The sequence below is a fragment of the Pan troglodytes genome, chromosome 3 (assembly GCF_028858775.2).
Source record: "Pan troglodytes isolate AG18354 chromosome 3, NHGRI_mPanTro3-v2.0_pri, whole genome shotgun sequence".
In the NCBI taxonomy this organism is placed as follows: Eukaryota; Metazoa; Chordata; class Mammalia; order Primates; family Hominidae; genus Pan; species Pan troglodytes.
The window spans coordinates 67,527,035-67,543,388 of NC_072401.2; the positions used below are offsets into that span (position 1 = coordinate 67,527,035).

Consider the following 16,354-nt stretch of genomic DNA (forward strand, 5'->3'; position numbering starts at 1 on the left):
ACTATTATTATTTTTGTTTTAAAATTAAACTATAAACTAAATTCCTCCCAAAGTAGCATGGCCTACGCTGAGGATGACCAAGGAAAGCTTGGAGGTTAGAAGCAAGATAGGGAGTCAATGGTCAGATTTCTCTTACTGTCATAATTTAGCAAAGGCAGTTTCAGATGTACATTATGGTATCATACTGCTAACATTTTATATGTCTTCGATGTATCTCTAATATGATAGTAAGAAAACATCTGTCAATAGAATTGTTCAGAAAATATTTGTTAAAAGTCAGCAAAAAGAAATAAATCTTTGAACAATTTTGAAAGTTCAGATGTCAAAACTAATCAGAAATTTTAAAACTGAAATTTAATTTATTTGTCTCTGATCTAGTCCATGCATCTTGGCTACTACTGCACCAGAAGGTATACTAATCAGCTACTCCCAGATGAAAGGCTCATTCATAAAAAGTGTACTTTGGATATTTTAATATATTGTATTTTATGTTCTGTTTTGTTGTTGTTGTTCTTATCAGAGAACTTAGTTTATCTGTCTTGAAAAGCATGATTAGATAATATGTCACTCATCTCTTAACTCAAACCTGGATAAAATTGGACAATACTGAAATGATTAACTCTAGTTTTTTTCTAATAATTTTTCCCATATTTTACACAGACTTGAACTGTCATATGACTCTTTACTAACTTGATATATTAAATTCAAATATAAGCTAATGATTACTATTTCAATTACTTAAATATATGCAGACTTTTTAAAAATTGGACTGAATTGTTATAATTTACACTTAATCCATTAGAAAAATTGCTATTCTAATTAGTGACAAAGTAACAAATTAAGATATAAAATGTGATTGGTACTTTGAAATCCAACTTAATGGATAATTGCTAATCTAATTAGCACATACAATAAACTTTGTGAAATGTTTCATTTGGGAAAGGAGAAAAATGCAACAATACTAACAAAAGCAAGAATAATAAATATGCTTTATTGGCCTACTTGCCACCTAAGACCCAATCTTATAAATAGGAAGCTCCCTTTAAGAGATAATGCAGTCTATGGTGATTCAAAATCTGTCTTGTATCTTATGCTCTATCATGGGGTCAATATTTTGTTATATAAAGAATAAGATGTAGATATCTGTATTTGATGGTGATAATAATTTTGAAAGTTTATCAATAAAGAAAAAAATAAAAGTATGTATTGGAGAGCAGCTATTCCCTGATAGGTAATGGTTGCTGAAAAACCCTTGAGAATATTTCTAACACAGGTCTTAAAAAATCCTGAAGCCACCATTTTCACAAAACATATAGCACTAATCATCTATATCTATTATGCAAAACAAAATATAACAACTTTGTATGCTCTTTCTATGAGATATGAGACATATCTACAATGTCTACAAATTCTTTGTTAAATGTCTCTTTACTTGAAAATCAGGTTCGATCACCTGCTCTTTAATGCTGTCTTGTTGACAGTAGACAGTCAGTAAAAAGGGCATGAATGACTAAATGTTTTTCTGTTTCAAAACTGTATCTTCTCAGTTTTGTGACCATTAAAACTCAGGCAATTTACTCTCTGATAAATTGAGATTACTTTCTACATCAAAGTTGCTGGGGATGCAACATCAAGCAAGGCAGACAAGACTCCTGGCTCCATCTAACTTACATGGTAGTGGAGGAGGAGTATAATAAACTGATGTTTAATATAATGTCAAAAGTGATGAATGCTAGGAGAAAAATAAAGCACAATGAGGGGATTGCTACTTTGATAGGATGGTCATGATAGATTTCTTTGTGCAGGTGACATCTTAGCAGTACCCATAGTGATATGGGGGAAAGAACCACGTGGATTTTGAGGTAAGAATTTTCCAGAAAATAAATATAAATTGTAAAGATCCTATGACGGGATGTTTGATTTGTTCATGTAACAGTAAGTAGATCAGTGTGCTACCATAAATAGTGGTTGAGGATACAGTTAGAAAAGTAGCAAGGAGCTAATCACATAAGTTGGTATGAACCTTACTAAGGATTTCCTCTTTTTTCCTAGGCATGTTTGGGGAACATAGGAGGGTTTTGGTTGGGGAGATTACAACTCATATTTTAAAGGAATCATCTGATTGCTGTAAGAAGGGTCTACTGGGGCTGGGGACAAGAATATAAACAGTTTGGAATCAATTGCAATAATCAAGGTGATAGATTTTGGTGACCTTGCTTCAGAGTTGCAGTTCTGGAGGTAATAAGTGGTAAAATTTGGAGCATATTTTGAAGTAGAGCCAACAAATTTCACTGTTTGGTAGGATTCAAGATTAAAAGTAAAAAGTAATAAAATCTGAATATCATCGTGATATAGTTGTGAAAGAGAAGTCAAGGATTTCCCCTTGCTTTTAGCCTCAGCAATAGAAAGAATAAAAATTGTCATTCACTATGATAAGGAAGACTTAGGGAAGATAAGTTATTTCATTGGATGAGTGGGGACAAATTTGATTTCAGACACATTAGTTTTAATTTGCCTAATATGTTAATAATATGTTGAATAGAGGATCAGATATATTGGCCTAAAAGTGGGAAATCAAGTCTGAAGAAATATATTTCAGAGTGTCCTACATTTGAGCATGGGACAATGTGTAAGCCATAGGATTGGGTGGATTACCTTGGCAGTATATGCAAATAACAAAGGAAGGATATTTGTGTTCTATCTGATTTTGTATATAGGCTCTCTATTTACAAAAATATCTCTTGTTTTCTATGCCCACTAAGACTACATAATAAATAAATAAATAAATAAATAAATAAATAAATAAATAAGCTTCCTCACATAAATTGCATTCCCCCAAAATATATCTTCTGTAACTGTGGGCTTTTATATATAGTGTGGATAACGTATTTGGTAATAGTGTAAGAAGGATGCACTTGTTATCTATTCCTAGTATACTTTTTCTCAGATATTTGCATGACTCATCTCTTTAGAAAAGTATTTCCCATTGTTTTTCAAGTTATGATGGAATAACTGGAATTAGACTTGCCCTTCTGAAGTAAACAACTAGAAAGCTCTACAACAGTCATAAGTCAACTGTTTTCAAGCATTGGATAAAACAACACTGTGGTCTTTGCGGGAAGAAAAACACATGAGGTAGGCCTTATATTCACATCAACTGTCTGCCTAGGGACACTCCCCACAACACTATGTAGGGAGATAGAATTTAAGCAGAGAACCTTATTCTCACTGAGCTAAGAAGGCAGGTATCAATTTCAGTAACAGAAGAGGCTATATTTTTAGGGTAAGGTACCAGAGAGAAGTGAGTTACATACAGGATGTGGTAAGAAAAATTATATAATGGCCCCTGAGACCCTGTACCCTGGTGTACACAACAGTATACATCCCAGGACTTTGAATATGATGAATTTTACTCCCATGATTAGGTTATGTTGTATGGCACAGTTGACTTCGAGTAAGATAGATTATTCAGGATGAGCCTAACCTGATTAGGTGCATCCTTTTGTCTTCTCCAAATAGTTGCAGAGGATATTCTTTCCAGCCATGTTGTTAACTGCCTGTTGAGGTCACATGGCAAGGAATGCAGGTAACTTCTAGGAGCTGAATGTAGCCACTGGCTGACAGCCCGCAAGGAAATAGTGATGTCAGTGCTCTAGTCTCAAGAAGCTGAAATCTATCAATACCCTGATTAAGCCTGGAAGTATTCTTTCCCCAGAGCTTCCAGAAGGGAACATAGCCCTGTCAAAACTTTGATTTTAGCCTTTTAAGAAGCCGAGGTGAGGACCAGCTACTCTATGCCTTGTCCTCTAAGCTTCAGAGCTGTCACTTAATAAATGGATGTTATTTTAAGCTGCTAAATTTGTGGTAATTGGTTTCACAGCAGTAGAAATGTAACAGAGAAGTGGACATCAAAATCTTTGAGGGTTTCCTACAGGTCATTTGTCAAGAGCTTAGCTGTTCATCTGCAGGAAACATTCTTTGAGGACTAAGTAAGAGCAGATATTGCTTGAGTGAGAGTTGAACTGAGATAGCATAGGTCATACAGTGCTGAGAAGCAGTGAAGTTCTGGCCCAGCCAGAGTAGAGAGAATTCCCTGAGCACCTAGCACTTTCAGTGGCACCCCAGAGAATTCACAGATCAGTAACGAGAAATGCTTACTACATGAAAGGGCACATTTTAGGACTAAGAACAAAAATGAAACTATCATTTACAAAGAACAGGGCCAAGTCTGGTGATATGAAGGGATCTCCCAGTAATTTAACTGCTTTCTAGAACCATATTCAATACCCATAAAAGAAGACTAGTTAAGCAAAACTCAATAGCATAACATTGACAATATCCATATAATTAAAACATTCACTAAAGGCAAGGAAGCATGAAAATGTAAAACAATCAAGAGAGAAAAAGTGGCCAAAAGAAATCTATCAGAAAAAGACACAAATATTAGAACTGGTAGACAAAGAGTTTGAACAGTAAGTATAATTATGAGTAAGAATGCAAAGGAAAAGAAAAACATCTAAATAGAGAATCTCAGCAATGATATGAAAAATGTTAAAAGAACCACATGAAAATATTAATATATAAAAAAGAAAGTACTTTATTTGATATGAAAAACTGCATTAGATAGGTTTAACAGCATACTGAAAACTATGAAATGAGTGGTCAGTTAATGTGAAAACAGAACAATAGAAACTATTCCATTATTAAAAGACAGAGAGAAAAAAGATAGGAACAAATAAATAGGTATTTAGTATCTTGTAGGAAAATCTCAACTGATCCAACATACATATAATTTGCATCCCTAAAAAAGAGATTAAAGTACATTGGAAATAAAAACATTATCTGGAGGGGGAAAACATAATTGCCCAAATTTTCTGAAATCTTTTAAAAATATTTCAAGCTACAGATCCAAAAACCTAATAAGAAGAAAACATTTAGGTGTATCATATGCAAACCTATGTTAAAACAGCCAGAAAACAAAAGAAGAAAGGGGAAAAAGACACATTGTATATAATATTTGACTGACGCCTCATCAAAACAATAGAAAGACCTGTTTAAAGTGTGTAAATACAGAATTCTACATCGTATAAAAATGATGCTGAAATTAAAACATCTTGAGATAAACAAAAAATGAAAAAATATGTTACTACTATACCAGAACTAAATGAACTACAATAAATGCTAATGGAAAGTTTTTCAAATGAAACTCAAATCTTATAAAATAATAAATATGTGATTATAAAAATAGTTTTCTTATGTTAATTTCCTTAAAAGACACTGTTCAAAGCAAAACTGATAACATTATCTTATGATGGTTATAATGCATACAAAGGTAAAATGTATGGCAAAAATAACAAAAATTTAGAGATGCACAAATGGAGCTATATAAGGTTCTTACATTTTATGTGAAGTGGTGCAATATTAACTCTAAGGAAACCATAGTATGTTAATGATGCATATTGAAATAACTACAGCAACCACTGGAAAAAAATTAGTTACAGTTATAAAGCTTTCAGAAGAGTTAAAATGGAATACTCGAAAGAAAGAAAGAAAGAAAGAAAGAAAGAAAGAAAGAAAGAAAGAAAGAAAGAAAGAAAGAAGAACTAAAATTGTACAATATGGGACAAATAGAAATCAAATACCAAGATTGTAGATCTAAATCAAACCCTATCAATAATTGCTGTAAGCATAAATGTACTAAACACTGTAATTATAAGATTAAGATTATCAGACTGGATACAATACTGAGACCCAACTGCATTCCATTCACAATAAATACATTCAAAATCTGAGATAATGATGTGGGAAAAGACAAAATACAGAAAAAGATATACTATCCTAACTGTTTAGATAAATTTATATCAGACATAATGCACTTTAAGACAAGGGAGTATTTACAGAGATAAATAAGCATATTTCAAACTATAAAATGACACTATTATAAGGAAAATATAACCTTTTAACTTAATGGACCTAAATAACAGAACTTCGTGAAACAAAAACTAACAGAACTAAAGAAAGAAATACAAAAATATAAAATCCTATTTGGAGGTATTAATGTCATATTTTAATAATATGTAGAGCAACTAGACTAAAATATCAGTAAAAAATCATCAACCAAATTGATTTAGTTGATATTATGGAATACTTCACCCCACAACTACAGTGTGAACATTTACTCATTTTTTTTTTACCTACAAGTGTATTACTCATCAAGATAAACAATATAATGAGTCATAAAATGAGTCTCAATAAATTTCAAAATACTGAGAATATACATAGTATGAACTATGATCATAACCAAAACAAATTCAAAAATCAATATCAATCAAATACCAAAACATTCCCATGTTTAAAATTAAATAGTACACTGCTAAATTATTCATAAGTCAAAGAAGAAATCCCAAGCAAAATTTTTTTTCAAATTGAATGGTACTGAAAACACCACATATAAAAAATGCAGCTATTGAAGTACCAAATGTAAATATACAGCTTTATATACTCCTATTAGAAAAATAAGGTGTAAAATCAATATTCTAATCTTCCAATTTAAAAATTGAAAATAAGAGAAGAAAATAAACCCAAACCGAATAGAATAATAAAGGTAACAGGAGAAATCAGTTACAGATAAATGAGGAGAAAATTTAACAATAGTGAAAATGAAAGCCTCGGAAACAGGGAAAATTATTGATAATAATACATCTAATATATATACATACGTATTATATCATGTATTGCATACACAATAACATCCTACTGTATTTTCACTTTCTCAAAATCTTAATATCCAGAATCTTAATTACCATAATATGCCAACATGTCTTCTTTTCAAATTCCTGCTAAATATTTCCTATGATGCCAACTTAAAAAAAAATGGATTCAGAGGGTAAAAGCACAGTTTTTGTTGCATTAATATATATCCTAGTGATGAAGTCTAAATTTTTAGTGTACCCATAAGCCAAATCATGAACATTGTACCCAAGAGATAGTTTTTCAGCCCTCACGCCTTCCCACCTTCCCCACTTTTGTTGTCCCCAGTGTCTATTATTCTCCTCTGTATGTCCATGTATACTGGCTTAGGATACTGGCTTCTAGCTCTATCCATGTTGCTACAAAAGACATAATTTCATTGTTTTTTATGGCTGCATAGTATTCCATGGTGTATATATACCGTATTTTCTTTATCCATCATCCATTGATGGGTGCTTAGGTTGATTCCAAAACTTCACTATTGTGAATAGTACTGTGATAAACATACAGGTGCAGGTGTCTTTTTTATATAATAATTTTTTCCTTTTTTTTTTTTTTTTCTTGAGACAAGGTCTTGCTCTGTCATCCAGGCTGGAGTGCAGTGGCACAATCATAGGTCACTGAAGACTTGAATTCCTGGGCACAAGCAAGCCTCACACCTGAGCCTCCCAAGTAGCTGGCATCACAGGTGTGCACCACCACACTTGACTAATTTTTTAACTTTTTGAAGAGATGGGGTCCTGCTGTGTTTCTCAGGCTGGTCTCAAAGTCATGGGCTCTGGCAGTCATCCCACCTGGGCCTCCCAAAGTGCTGAGATGACAAGCATAAGCCACTGCACCCAACCTACATAATGATTTCTTTTTCTTTGGGTGAATGTCTAGCAGAGGAATTGCTGGGTTGAATGAAATTGCTATTTTAGTTCTTTGAGAAATCACCATACACTTTCCATAGAGGTTTTACTAGTTTATATTCTATATTTTACTAGTTTATATGTGTCTCCTTTTCTCTGTATCCTCACCAACATCTGTGTTTTTTTGACTTTTAATAATAGCCATTCTGACTGGTGCAAGATGATATCTCATTGTGGTTTTAATTTGCATTTCTCTGATTAGTGGCGATGTTGAGTATTTTTTCGTATATTTGTTGCCTGCTTGTATGTCTTCCTTTGAAAAATGTCTTTACATATCCTTTGCCCACTTTTTGTTTTCTTTTTTTTTTTTTGAAATGGAGCCTTGCTCTGTCACCCAGGCTGGAGTGCAGTGGCGTGATCTTGACTCACTGCAACCTCCTCCTCCTGGGTTCAAGTGATTTTCCTGCCTCAGCCTCCCCAGTAGCTAGGACTACAGGCATGGGCCACCACGCCCAGCTAATTTTTGTATTTTTATTACAGACAGAGTTTCACCACTTGGCCAGGCTGGTCTTGAACTCCTGACCTCAGATGATCCACCCGCCTGGGCCTCCCAAAGTGCTGGGATTACAGGCATGAGCCACCGCACCCTGCCTTTTGCCCACTTTTTAATTAGGTTACTTGGTTTTCTTCTTGTTGAGTTGTTTGAGTTCCTTGTAGATTCTGAATATTTGTACTCTGTCAGATGCATAGTTTGCAAATATTTTCTCCCATTCTGTAAGTAATCGTTTATTCTGTTGTTTATTTATTTTGCCGTGTAGAAGCTTTTTAATTTAATTAGGTGCCAAATTTTTTGTATTTGGTCCCTACATTTTTGCAGCCCATTTCTTTCCTGGATCCTGTCACATACCAAGGTTAGAGGGACTATAGTGAACATTCATTGTTTTTGCCATGCAGCACTTTCTGATAACAACTTTTCAATTTTTTCAGTCCATTTTGTTTATCTCAGAGTTCTGCCCATCTCTCATTCTGCATGACTTAGACTGGGAAATTTAGAGCATTGTATTTGCCTGGCCACTGTGATGGTGAAGAAACAGACATATAAGGAAAACTGAGTTTGGGAGATGAAAGTGGATTTTGCTGTAATTTCTAGAAAAGATATTCCTGCTCCTTCTGTAAGGCCTGAGATTATGTACGAATTGGAGCTCATACAGTCATCTTGTTACCACTTGGAACCCAAAAGATAAAAGCAAACCAAGAAATGACAGAAGATAAAATGAATCCTAATAACATTTAATTCTGAAGCCAGATCTACCATTGCAATTTTTGGTTATGAGACCCAATAAATTTATTTTTTGCTTAACCAAAATTTGATGTGGATTTTGTCATTTACAGCATTAAGGGTCTTGACTGAAACAGAGAAAGGTACTCTTTTAACATTAAAGTGCACAGGGCAAGTGCCAACAAATACATCTGCTTTTGGTTATGTAACAGAAAAAAAAATCTATGCATGTGGATATAGAACCATAAACTGTAACAGGAACATTGGATCTCACAACAGATTTTTAGCTAGCAAGTGCAAGAAGATCTATATTTGATATTAGACCAGTTGGAATTTTTGCCAATAGATAATGTAAAGTCTGAAGCCAGAACCAGGAATGCTAAGGCAGTATACAGAGATATCTTTATAGTTATTCACAAATTGACCCAGAAAAGAATTTATGCCACTTCAGAATTTGGCCATAACTATGGCATGTTCAGCAGACAGTGAGGGGTAGATATTAATATAGAAAACGGTGAGGAAACTAGAAACTCCTGTGAGAGGATTTAGGTACTCTCAAGCATGAATTGAAATGGAATATTTTCTATCCCAACTTGTGACAGGAAAAAGCACTCTTTGGTAGGAAGTATTCAAGGAAGCAGGTAGGAGGCTTTGAATGAAATCAGTGCAGCTCAGAGAAGAAATAATTCAAAAAGAGACCATTGTGGAAAGAGGAGTATATTCAAAGGAAGAAATGACCAATTTGTAAAGTCAGGCAGTAAATGACAACTACCCATGGACAGCCGACCTAAAAGCAGCTATCTGGGTGCACAGGGAAACTAGAAACTCCCTGCTATGTAGCATGCAGTTATTCATGTGAATTCTTTTTTTATCTACTGTTGCAGGAAGTCAGGGACCCCAAACGGAGGGACTGGTTGAAGCCATGGCAGAAGAACGTGGATTGTGAAGATTTCATGGACATTTATTAGTTCCCCAAATTAATACTTTTATAATTTCTTATGCCTATCTTTACTGCAGTCTCTAAACATAAATTGTAAAGATTTCATGGACAGTTATCACTTCCCCAATCAATACCCTTGTGATTTCCTATGCCTGTCTTTACTTTAATCTCTTAATCCTGCCAGCTGAGGAGGATGTGTATCACCTCAGGACCCTGTAATAATTTCACAAATTATACAGCTTGTGTGTTTGAACAATATGAAATGTGGGCACCTTGAAAAAAGAACAGGATAACAGCAATTGTTCAGGGAATAAGAGAGATAACCTTAAACTCTGACCACCGGTAAGCCAGGCAGAACAGAGCCGTATTTCTCTTCTTTCAAAAGCAAATTGGAGAAATATCACTGAATTCTTTTTCTCAGCATGGAACATCCCTGAGAAAGAGAATGCACACCTTGGGGTAGGTGTCTGAACTGGCCCCCCTGGGCGTGGTTGTCTCTTATGGTCAAGACTGCAGAGAGGAAGAGGAAATTCCCACCTAATAAATTTTTGTCAGACTGGTTGATCTCAAAACTCTGTCTCCTGATAAGATGTTATCAATGATAATGGTGCCCGAAACTTCATTAGCAATTTTAATTTCACCCCGGTCCTGTGGTCCTGTGATCTCACCCTGCCTCCACTTGCCTTGTGATATTCTATTACCTTGTAAAGTACTTGATGTCTGTGACCCATATCTATTCGCACACTCCCTCCCCTTTTGAAAATCCCTAATGAAACCTCACTGGCTTTTGTGGCTTTTGGGGCATCATGGAACCTACCGACATGTGATGTCTCCCCCAGATGCCCGGCTTTAAAATTTCTCTCTTTTGTACTCTGTCCCTTTATTTCTCAAGCTGGCTGATACTTAGGGAAAATAGAAAAGAACCTATGTGAATATCAGGGCAGGTTCCCCAATAATCTACTATTGAAAGAGGGGTTGGTAAAGACTGAAGAGCAAGAGGTGGCAGTTTTTGGTCTACTTTTCTACCCTTTTCCTGGGGCATTAACCATATGACAATGGAAGGATAAAAAAAAACATTTTATCATACCTTAGAAGCAACATGGAAGTAGGTATTTTCTGAGCAACAAGAAAACTCAGAGTGTCTACTGTTTGCTGTACTCTTGAGTCCAGACCATGGTGAAAGCCATTTCCAACTGTTACGTCTCCAATCAGCAATGGAAATAGAGGGACCCAAGTGACTGAACACGGAGCATAGAGCTTAGTGTCAGAAGAGGTGAGACCCTCAATGGGACAGAAAATAATTTAAGTGGGCTGAGAGTTAATAGGGGAAAGACAAGAAGGTCCAACAAAGAAAGGGATTTTGCTTACCAGGGAGTGATAGCCAAGTAGATTTCGAAGGTTAAATGAGATGATTTATGTCATAAGTTCTCTGGAGAAAATGAGTCTGATGGGGATGGAGGTGTGGGACTGTCTTATGGTGTAGAAAATTACCCCCAAGTCTCAAACACCCTGTGAATTCTGCAGAGAGAGTACTTTGTCATTTGAACATGAAATAAAGGATTTCTTTTTTCTTTCCCACTCCAAGATTCCTTAAGATTCATTTTCAATTGTTGACTATCTTTATCTAATGAATAATGTATTATTATTTCTTCTGGGTGTTTTTAATAAATGATTGTCTTCATTTTCTATTGCTTATAACAAAATACCTGAAACTGGCTAACTAATGAAGAAATTTCTTAAAGTTGTGAAAAGGACAAAAGTCAAGAGGCCATATATAGTGAGGGCCTTCTTGCTGGTGAGGACACTCTGCTGAGTCTCAACTCAGTGCAGGACTTTACATGAAGATGGGGGTGAGTATGCTAGCTCAGGTATTTTCTCCTTATTTTACAAAGCTACCAGTCCCACTCCAATGATAATCCATTAAACCCTAGCCCATTAAACCATGAATGAATTAATCCATTCATGAAAGCAGAGTCTTCATGACCCAATCATCTCTTAAAGGCCTCCCCTATCAAAACTGCCACATTGGGGATGCCACATGTGTTTCAAAGGGGAAAAATATTCAAACTATGGAAATGATTCTATTGGCATGTATACGTACAATTTAGCTTAAATTATCAGATTCTAGAGCTAGAAATATTTTCTATATGACTTATATTGTACAGATTATAGGACCATGACATATGTATGTAGATCCTTAATAAATGCTCTTCTTAATTTTTTTTTTGCTGTCAAATGTGCATTCTCTTTATTATTATAATTTCAATAGTTTTAGGGAACAGTTGGTGTTTGGCTACATGGCTAAGTTCTTTAGTGGTGATTTCTGAGATTTTGGTGCACCTGTCACCGGAGCCATGTACACTGTACCCAACGTGTAGCTCTTTATCCCTCAGCCCCTTCCCACACTTCCCTCCAAGTCCCCAAAATTCATTGTATTATTCTTATACCTTTGCATCCTCATACCTCAGCTCCCACTTATGAGTGAAAACATATGATGTTTGGTTTTCCATTCCTGAGTTTCTTGACATAGAATAATGGCCTCTAACTTCATCCAGGTTGCTGTGGATACCATTATTTCATTCCCTTTTATGGCTGAGTAGTATTCCATGGTATAAATATATCACATTTTCTTTATCCATTTGTTGATTGATGGGCATTTGGGCTAGTTCCATATTTTCACAATTGTGAATTGTGCTGCTATTAACATGCATGTGCAAGTGTCTTTTTCAGTAAACGACTTCTTTTCCTCTGGGTAGATAGATATTAGTAGTGGTAGTAGTGGAATTGCTGGATCAAACTGTAGTTCTACTTTTAGTTCTTTATGAAATCTCCGTGCTGTTTTCTGTAGTGAATGTACTAGTTTACATTCCCACCAGCAGTGTCAAAGTGTTCCCTTTTCACCACACCCACACCAACATCTATTATTTTTTGATTTTTTGATTAAGGCCATCTTGCACAACTAAGGTGGTATCGCATTGTGATTTTGACTTGCATTTCCCCATTAGTGATGTTGAGCATTTTTTCATATGTTTGATGGCCATTTGTATATCTTCTTGTGAGAATTGTCTATCCACGTTCGTAGCCCACTTTTAGATGGGATTTTTTTTTATGCTGATTTGTTTGAATCCCTTATGGATTCTGTATAGTAGTCCTTTGTTGTATACATAGTTTGTGAATATTTTGTCACAATCTGTGGGTTGTCTGTTGACGATTCTTTTGCTGATTATTTCTTTTGCTGTGCAGAAGTTTTTTAGTTTTTTGAGTCTCTTATAGATTCTGAATATTAGTCCTTTGTTGTATGCATAGTTTGTGAATATTTTTTCACACTCTGTGGGTTGTCTGTTTACTCTGCTGATTATTTCTTTTGCTGTGCAGAAGCTTTTTAGCTTAACTTCCATCTATTTATCTTTGTTTTTGTTGCATTTGCCTCGGTTTTAGGTCACAAACTGCCTAAGCCAATGTCTAGAAGAGTTTTTCCAGTGTTATCTTCTAGAATTTTTATAGTTCCAGGTCTTAGATTTAAGTCTTTGATCCATCTTGAGTTGATTTTTGTGATCCATCATGAGTTGATTTTTGTAATCGATCTTGAGTTGATTTTTGTAATCACCTATTGAGATTATAATTCTTGTTTTCAGTTATGTTATGTGGTGTATCATATTTATTGACTTGCATATGTTAAATCATCCATGTACGCTTGTTATAGAACCCATCTGATCCATGGTAGGTTCTCTTTTTTATTTGCCTTTGGATTTGGTTTGCTAGTATTTTGTTGAGAATTTTTGCATTTGTGTTCATCATGAATATTGGTCTGTAGTTTTCTTTTTTTGTTATGTCCTTTCCTAGGTTTGGTATTAGGGTGACACTAGCTTCATAGAATGATTTGGGGAGGATTCCCTCTTTATTTTTTGGAATAGTTTCAGTAGGATTGGTAACAATTCTTCTTTGAATTTCTGATAGAATTCAGCTGTGAATCAGTCTGGTCCCGGACTTCATTTTGTTGGCAACTTTTTAATTATCATTTTAATCTCACTGCTTGTTATGGGTCTATTACAGTTTGGATTTCTTGCTGGTTTAATCTGGGAGGATATCTTTCCAGGAGTTTATCCATCTCCTCTAGGTTTTCTAGTGTGTGCGTGTAAGGGTGTTCATAATAGCCTTGAATGATCATTTGTATTTCTGTGATATCAGTTGTAATAGCTCCCATTTTGTTTCTAATCGAACTTATTTGGATCTTCTTTCCTTGGTTAATCTCACTAATGGTCTATCAATTTTGTTTATCTTTTCAAAGAACTAGCTTTTGGTTGCATTTATCTTTTTTTTTTTTTTTTTTGCTTCAATTTCATTTAGTTCTGCTCTGATCTTGGTTATATCTTTTCTTCTTCTGGGTTTGGGTTTGGTTTGTTCTTGTTTCTCTAGTTCCTTGAAGTGTAACCATAGATTGTGCTCTTTCAGACTTTTTGATGTAGGCATTTAATGCAATGAACTTTCCTCTTAGCACTGTTTTTGCTATATCCCAGAGGTTTTGATAGGTTGTGTCATTACTATCATTCAGTTCAATTTTTTTTTAATTTTCATCTTGATTTCATTGTTGTCCCAAAGATCATTCAGGTGCAGATTTAATTTCCATGTATTTGCTTGGTTTTGAGGAATCCTTTTGGAGTTGATTTCCAATTTTATTCCACTGTGGTCTGAGAAAGTACTTGATATCATCTCAGTTTCTTAAATTTATTGAGACTTGTTTGTATCTTATTATATGGTCTATGTTAAAGAATGTTCCATGTGCTGATAAGTAGAATACATATTCTGCAGTTGTTGGGTAGAATGTTCTGCAAATACCTGTTAAGTGCATTTGTTCTAGGGTATAGATAAATTTTTTTTGGTTTTTTTTTTTTTTAGCTTTCTGTCCTGATGACCTGTCTAGTGCTGTCGGTGGACTATTGAAGTCCCCCACTATTATTGTGCTGCTGTCTACCTCATTTCTTATGTCCAGTAGTAATTGCTTTACAAATTTGGGAGCTCTAGTATTAGGTGCACATATACTTAGAATTGCAATATTTTCCTGTTGGACTAGTCCTTTTATCATTATGTAATGTCTCTCTTTGTATTTTTTAACTGTAGTTGCTTTAAAGTCTGCTTTGTCTGATAGAAGAATAGCTAAACTTGCTTGCTTTTGGTGTCCATTTGCATGGAATGTCTTTTTTCACCTTTATCTTAAGTTTTTTATGTGTTGTGAGTCCTTATGTGATGTGAGTCCTTTTTGTTGTGAGTCCTTATGTGTTATGTGAGTCTCTTTGGGTTGTGAGTCTTTTTTATGTGATGTGAGTCCTTACGCATTAGGTGATGTGAGTTTATGTGATGTGAGTCCTTATGTGTTAGGTGAGTCTCTTGAAGGCAGCGGATACTTGGTTGCTGAATTCTTATCCATTCTGTCATTCTGCATCTTTTAAGTGAAGCATTAAGGCCATTTACATTTCATGTTAGTGCTGAGACGTGAGGTACTATTCTATTCATCATGCTAGTTTTTGCCTGAATAACTTGTTTTTTTTTTTTCATCATGTTACTGTTTAGTAGTCCCTGTGAGATTTATGCTTTAAGGAGGTTCTATTTTGGTGTATTTCAAGGTTTTGTTTCAAGATTTAGAACTCCTTTTAGCAGTTCTTGTAGTGTTCGCTTGGTAGTGGCAAATTCTCTCAGCATGTGTTTTTCTCAAAAATACTTTATTTTTCCTTCATTTATGAAGCTTAGTTTCACTGGATACAAAATTCTTGGCTGATAATTATTTTGTTTGAGGAGGCTAAAGATAGAATCCCAATCCATTCTAGCTTGTAGGGCTTCGGCTGAGAAATCTTCTGTTAATCTGATAAGTTTTCCTTTATAGTTTACCTGATGCTTTTGCCTCATGGCTTTTAAGATTCTTTCCTTCATCTTGACTTTAGACAACCTGATGACTATGTGCCTAGATGATGATCTTGTTGTGATGAATTTCCTGGGTGTTCTTTGAGCTTCTTGTATTTGAATGTCTAGATCTCTAGCAAGGCCAGGGAATTATTCCTCTGTTATTGCCTCAAATAAGATTTTCAAACTTATAGATTTCTCTTCTTACTCAGGAACACCAATTATTCTTATGTTTGGTCATTTCACATAATCCTAAACTTGTTGAAGTCTTTGTTCATTTTTTAAATTCTTTTTCTTACTCTTTTTTCAGTTTGGGCTAATTTGAAAGCCTTGTCTTCAAGCTCTGAAGTTCATTCTTCTACTCCTTCTATTCTATTGTTGAAACTTTCAGGTGTATTGCATATCTCTAAGTTTGTCTTTCATTTTCAGAAGTTGTGATTGTTTTTTATTTATAATATCTATTTATCTGGAGAAATTATTTTTTAATTTTTTTAAGTTGGTTTTCACCTTTCTCTGGTGCCTCCTTGAGTATCTTAATAATTGACCTTTTGAATTCTTTTTCTGGCAATACAGAGATTGTTTCTTGGTGTGGATCCATTGCTGATGAGCTAGTGTGATCTTTTGCAGGTGTTATAGAAC

General features: G+C 34.7%; 1 long non-coding RNA gene across 1 annotated transcript; it reads left to right on the forward strand.

The window, feature by feature from the left end:
- The first annotated feature begins 1,772 nt into the window (after positions 1-1,772).
- On the forward strand, positions 1,773-11,398 carry LOC107974309 (uncharacterized). Its single transcript, XR_001716955.4, has 3 exons — positions 1,773-1,862; positions 2,999-3,135; positions 9,765-11,398. It is a non-coding gene; the product is annotated as an uncharacterized LOC107974309 (long non-coding RNA).
- Positions 11,399-16,354: the final 4,956 nt, after the last annotated feature.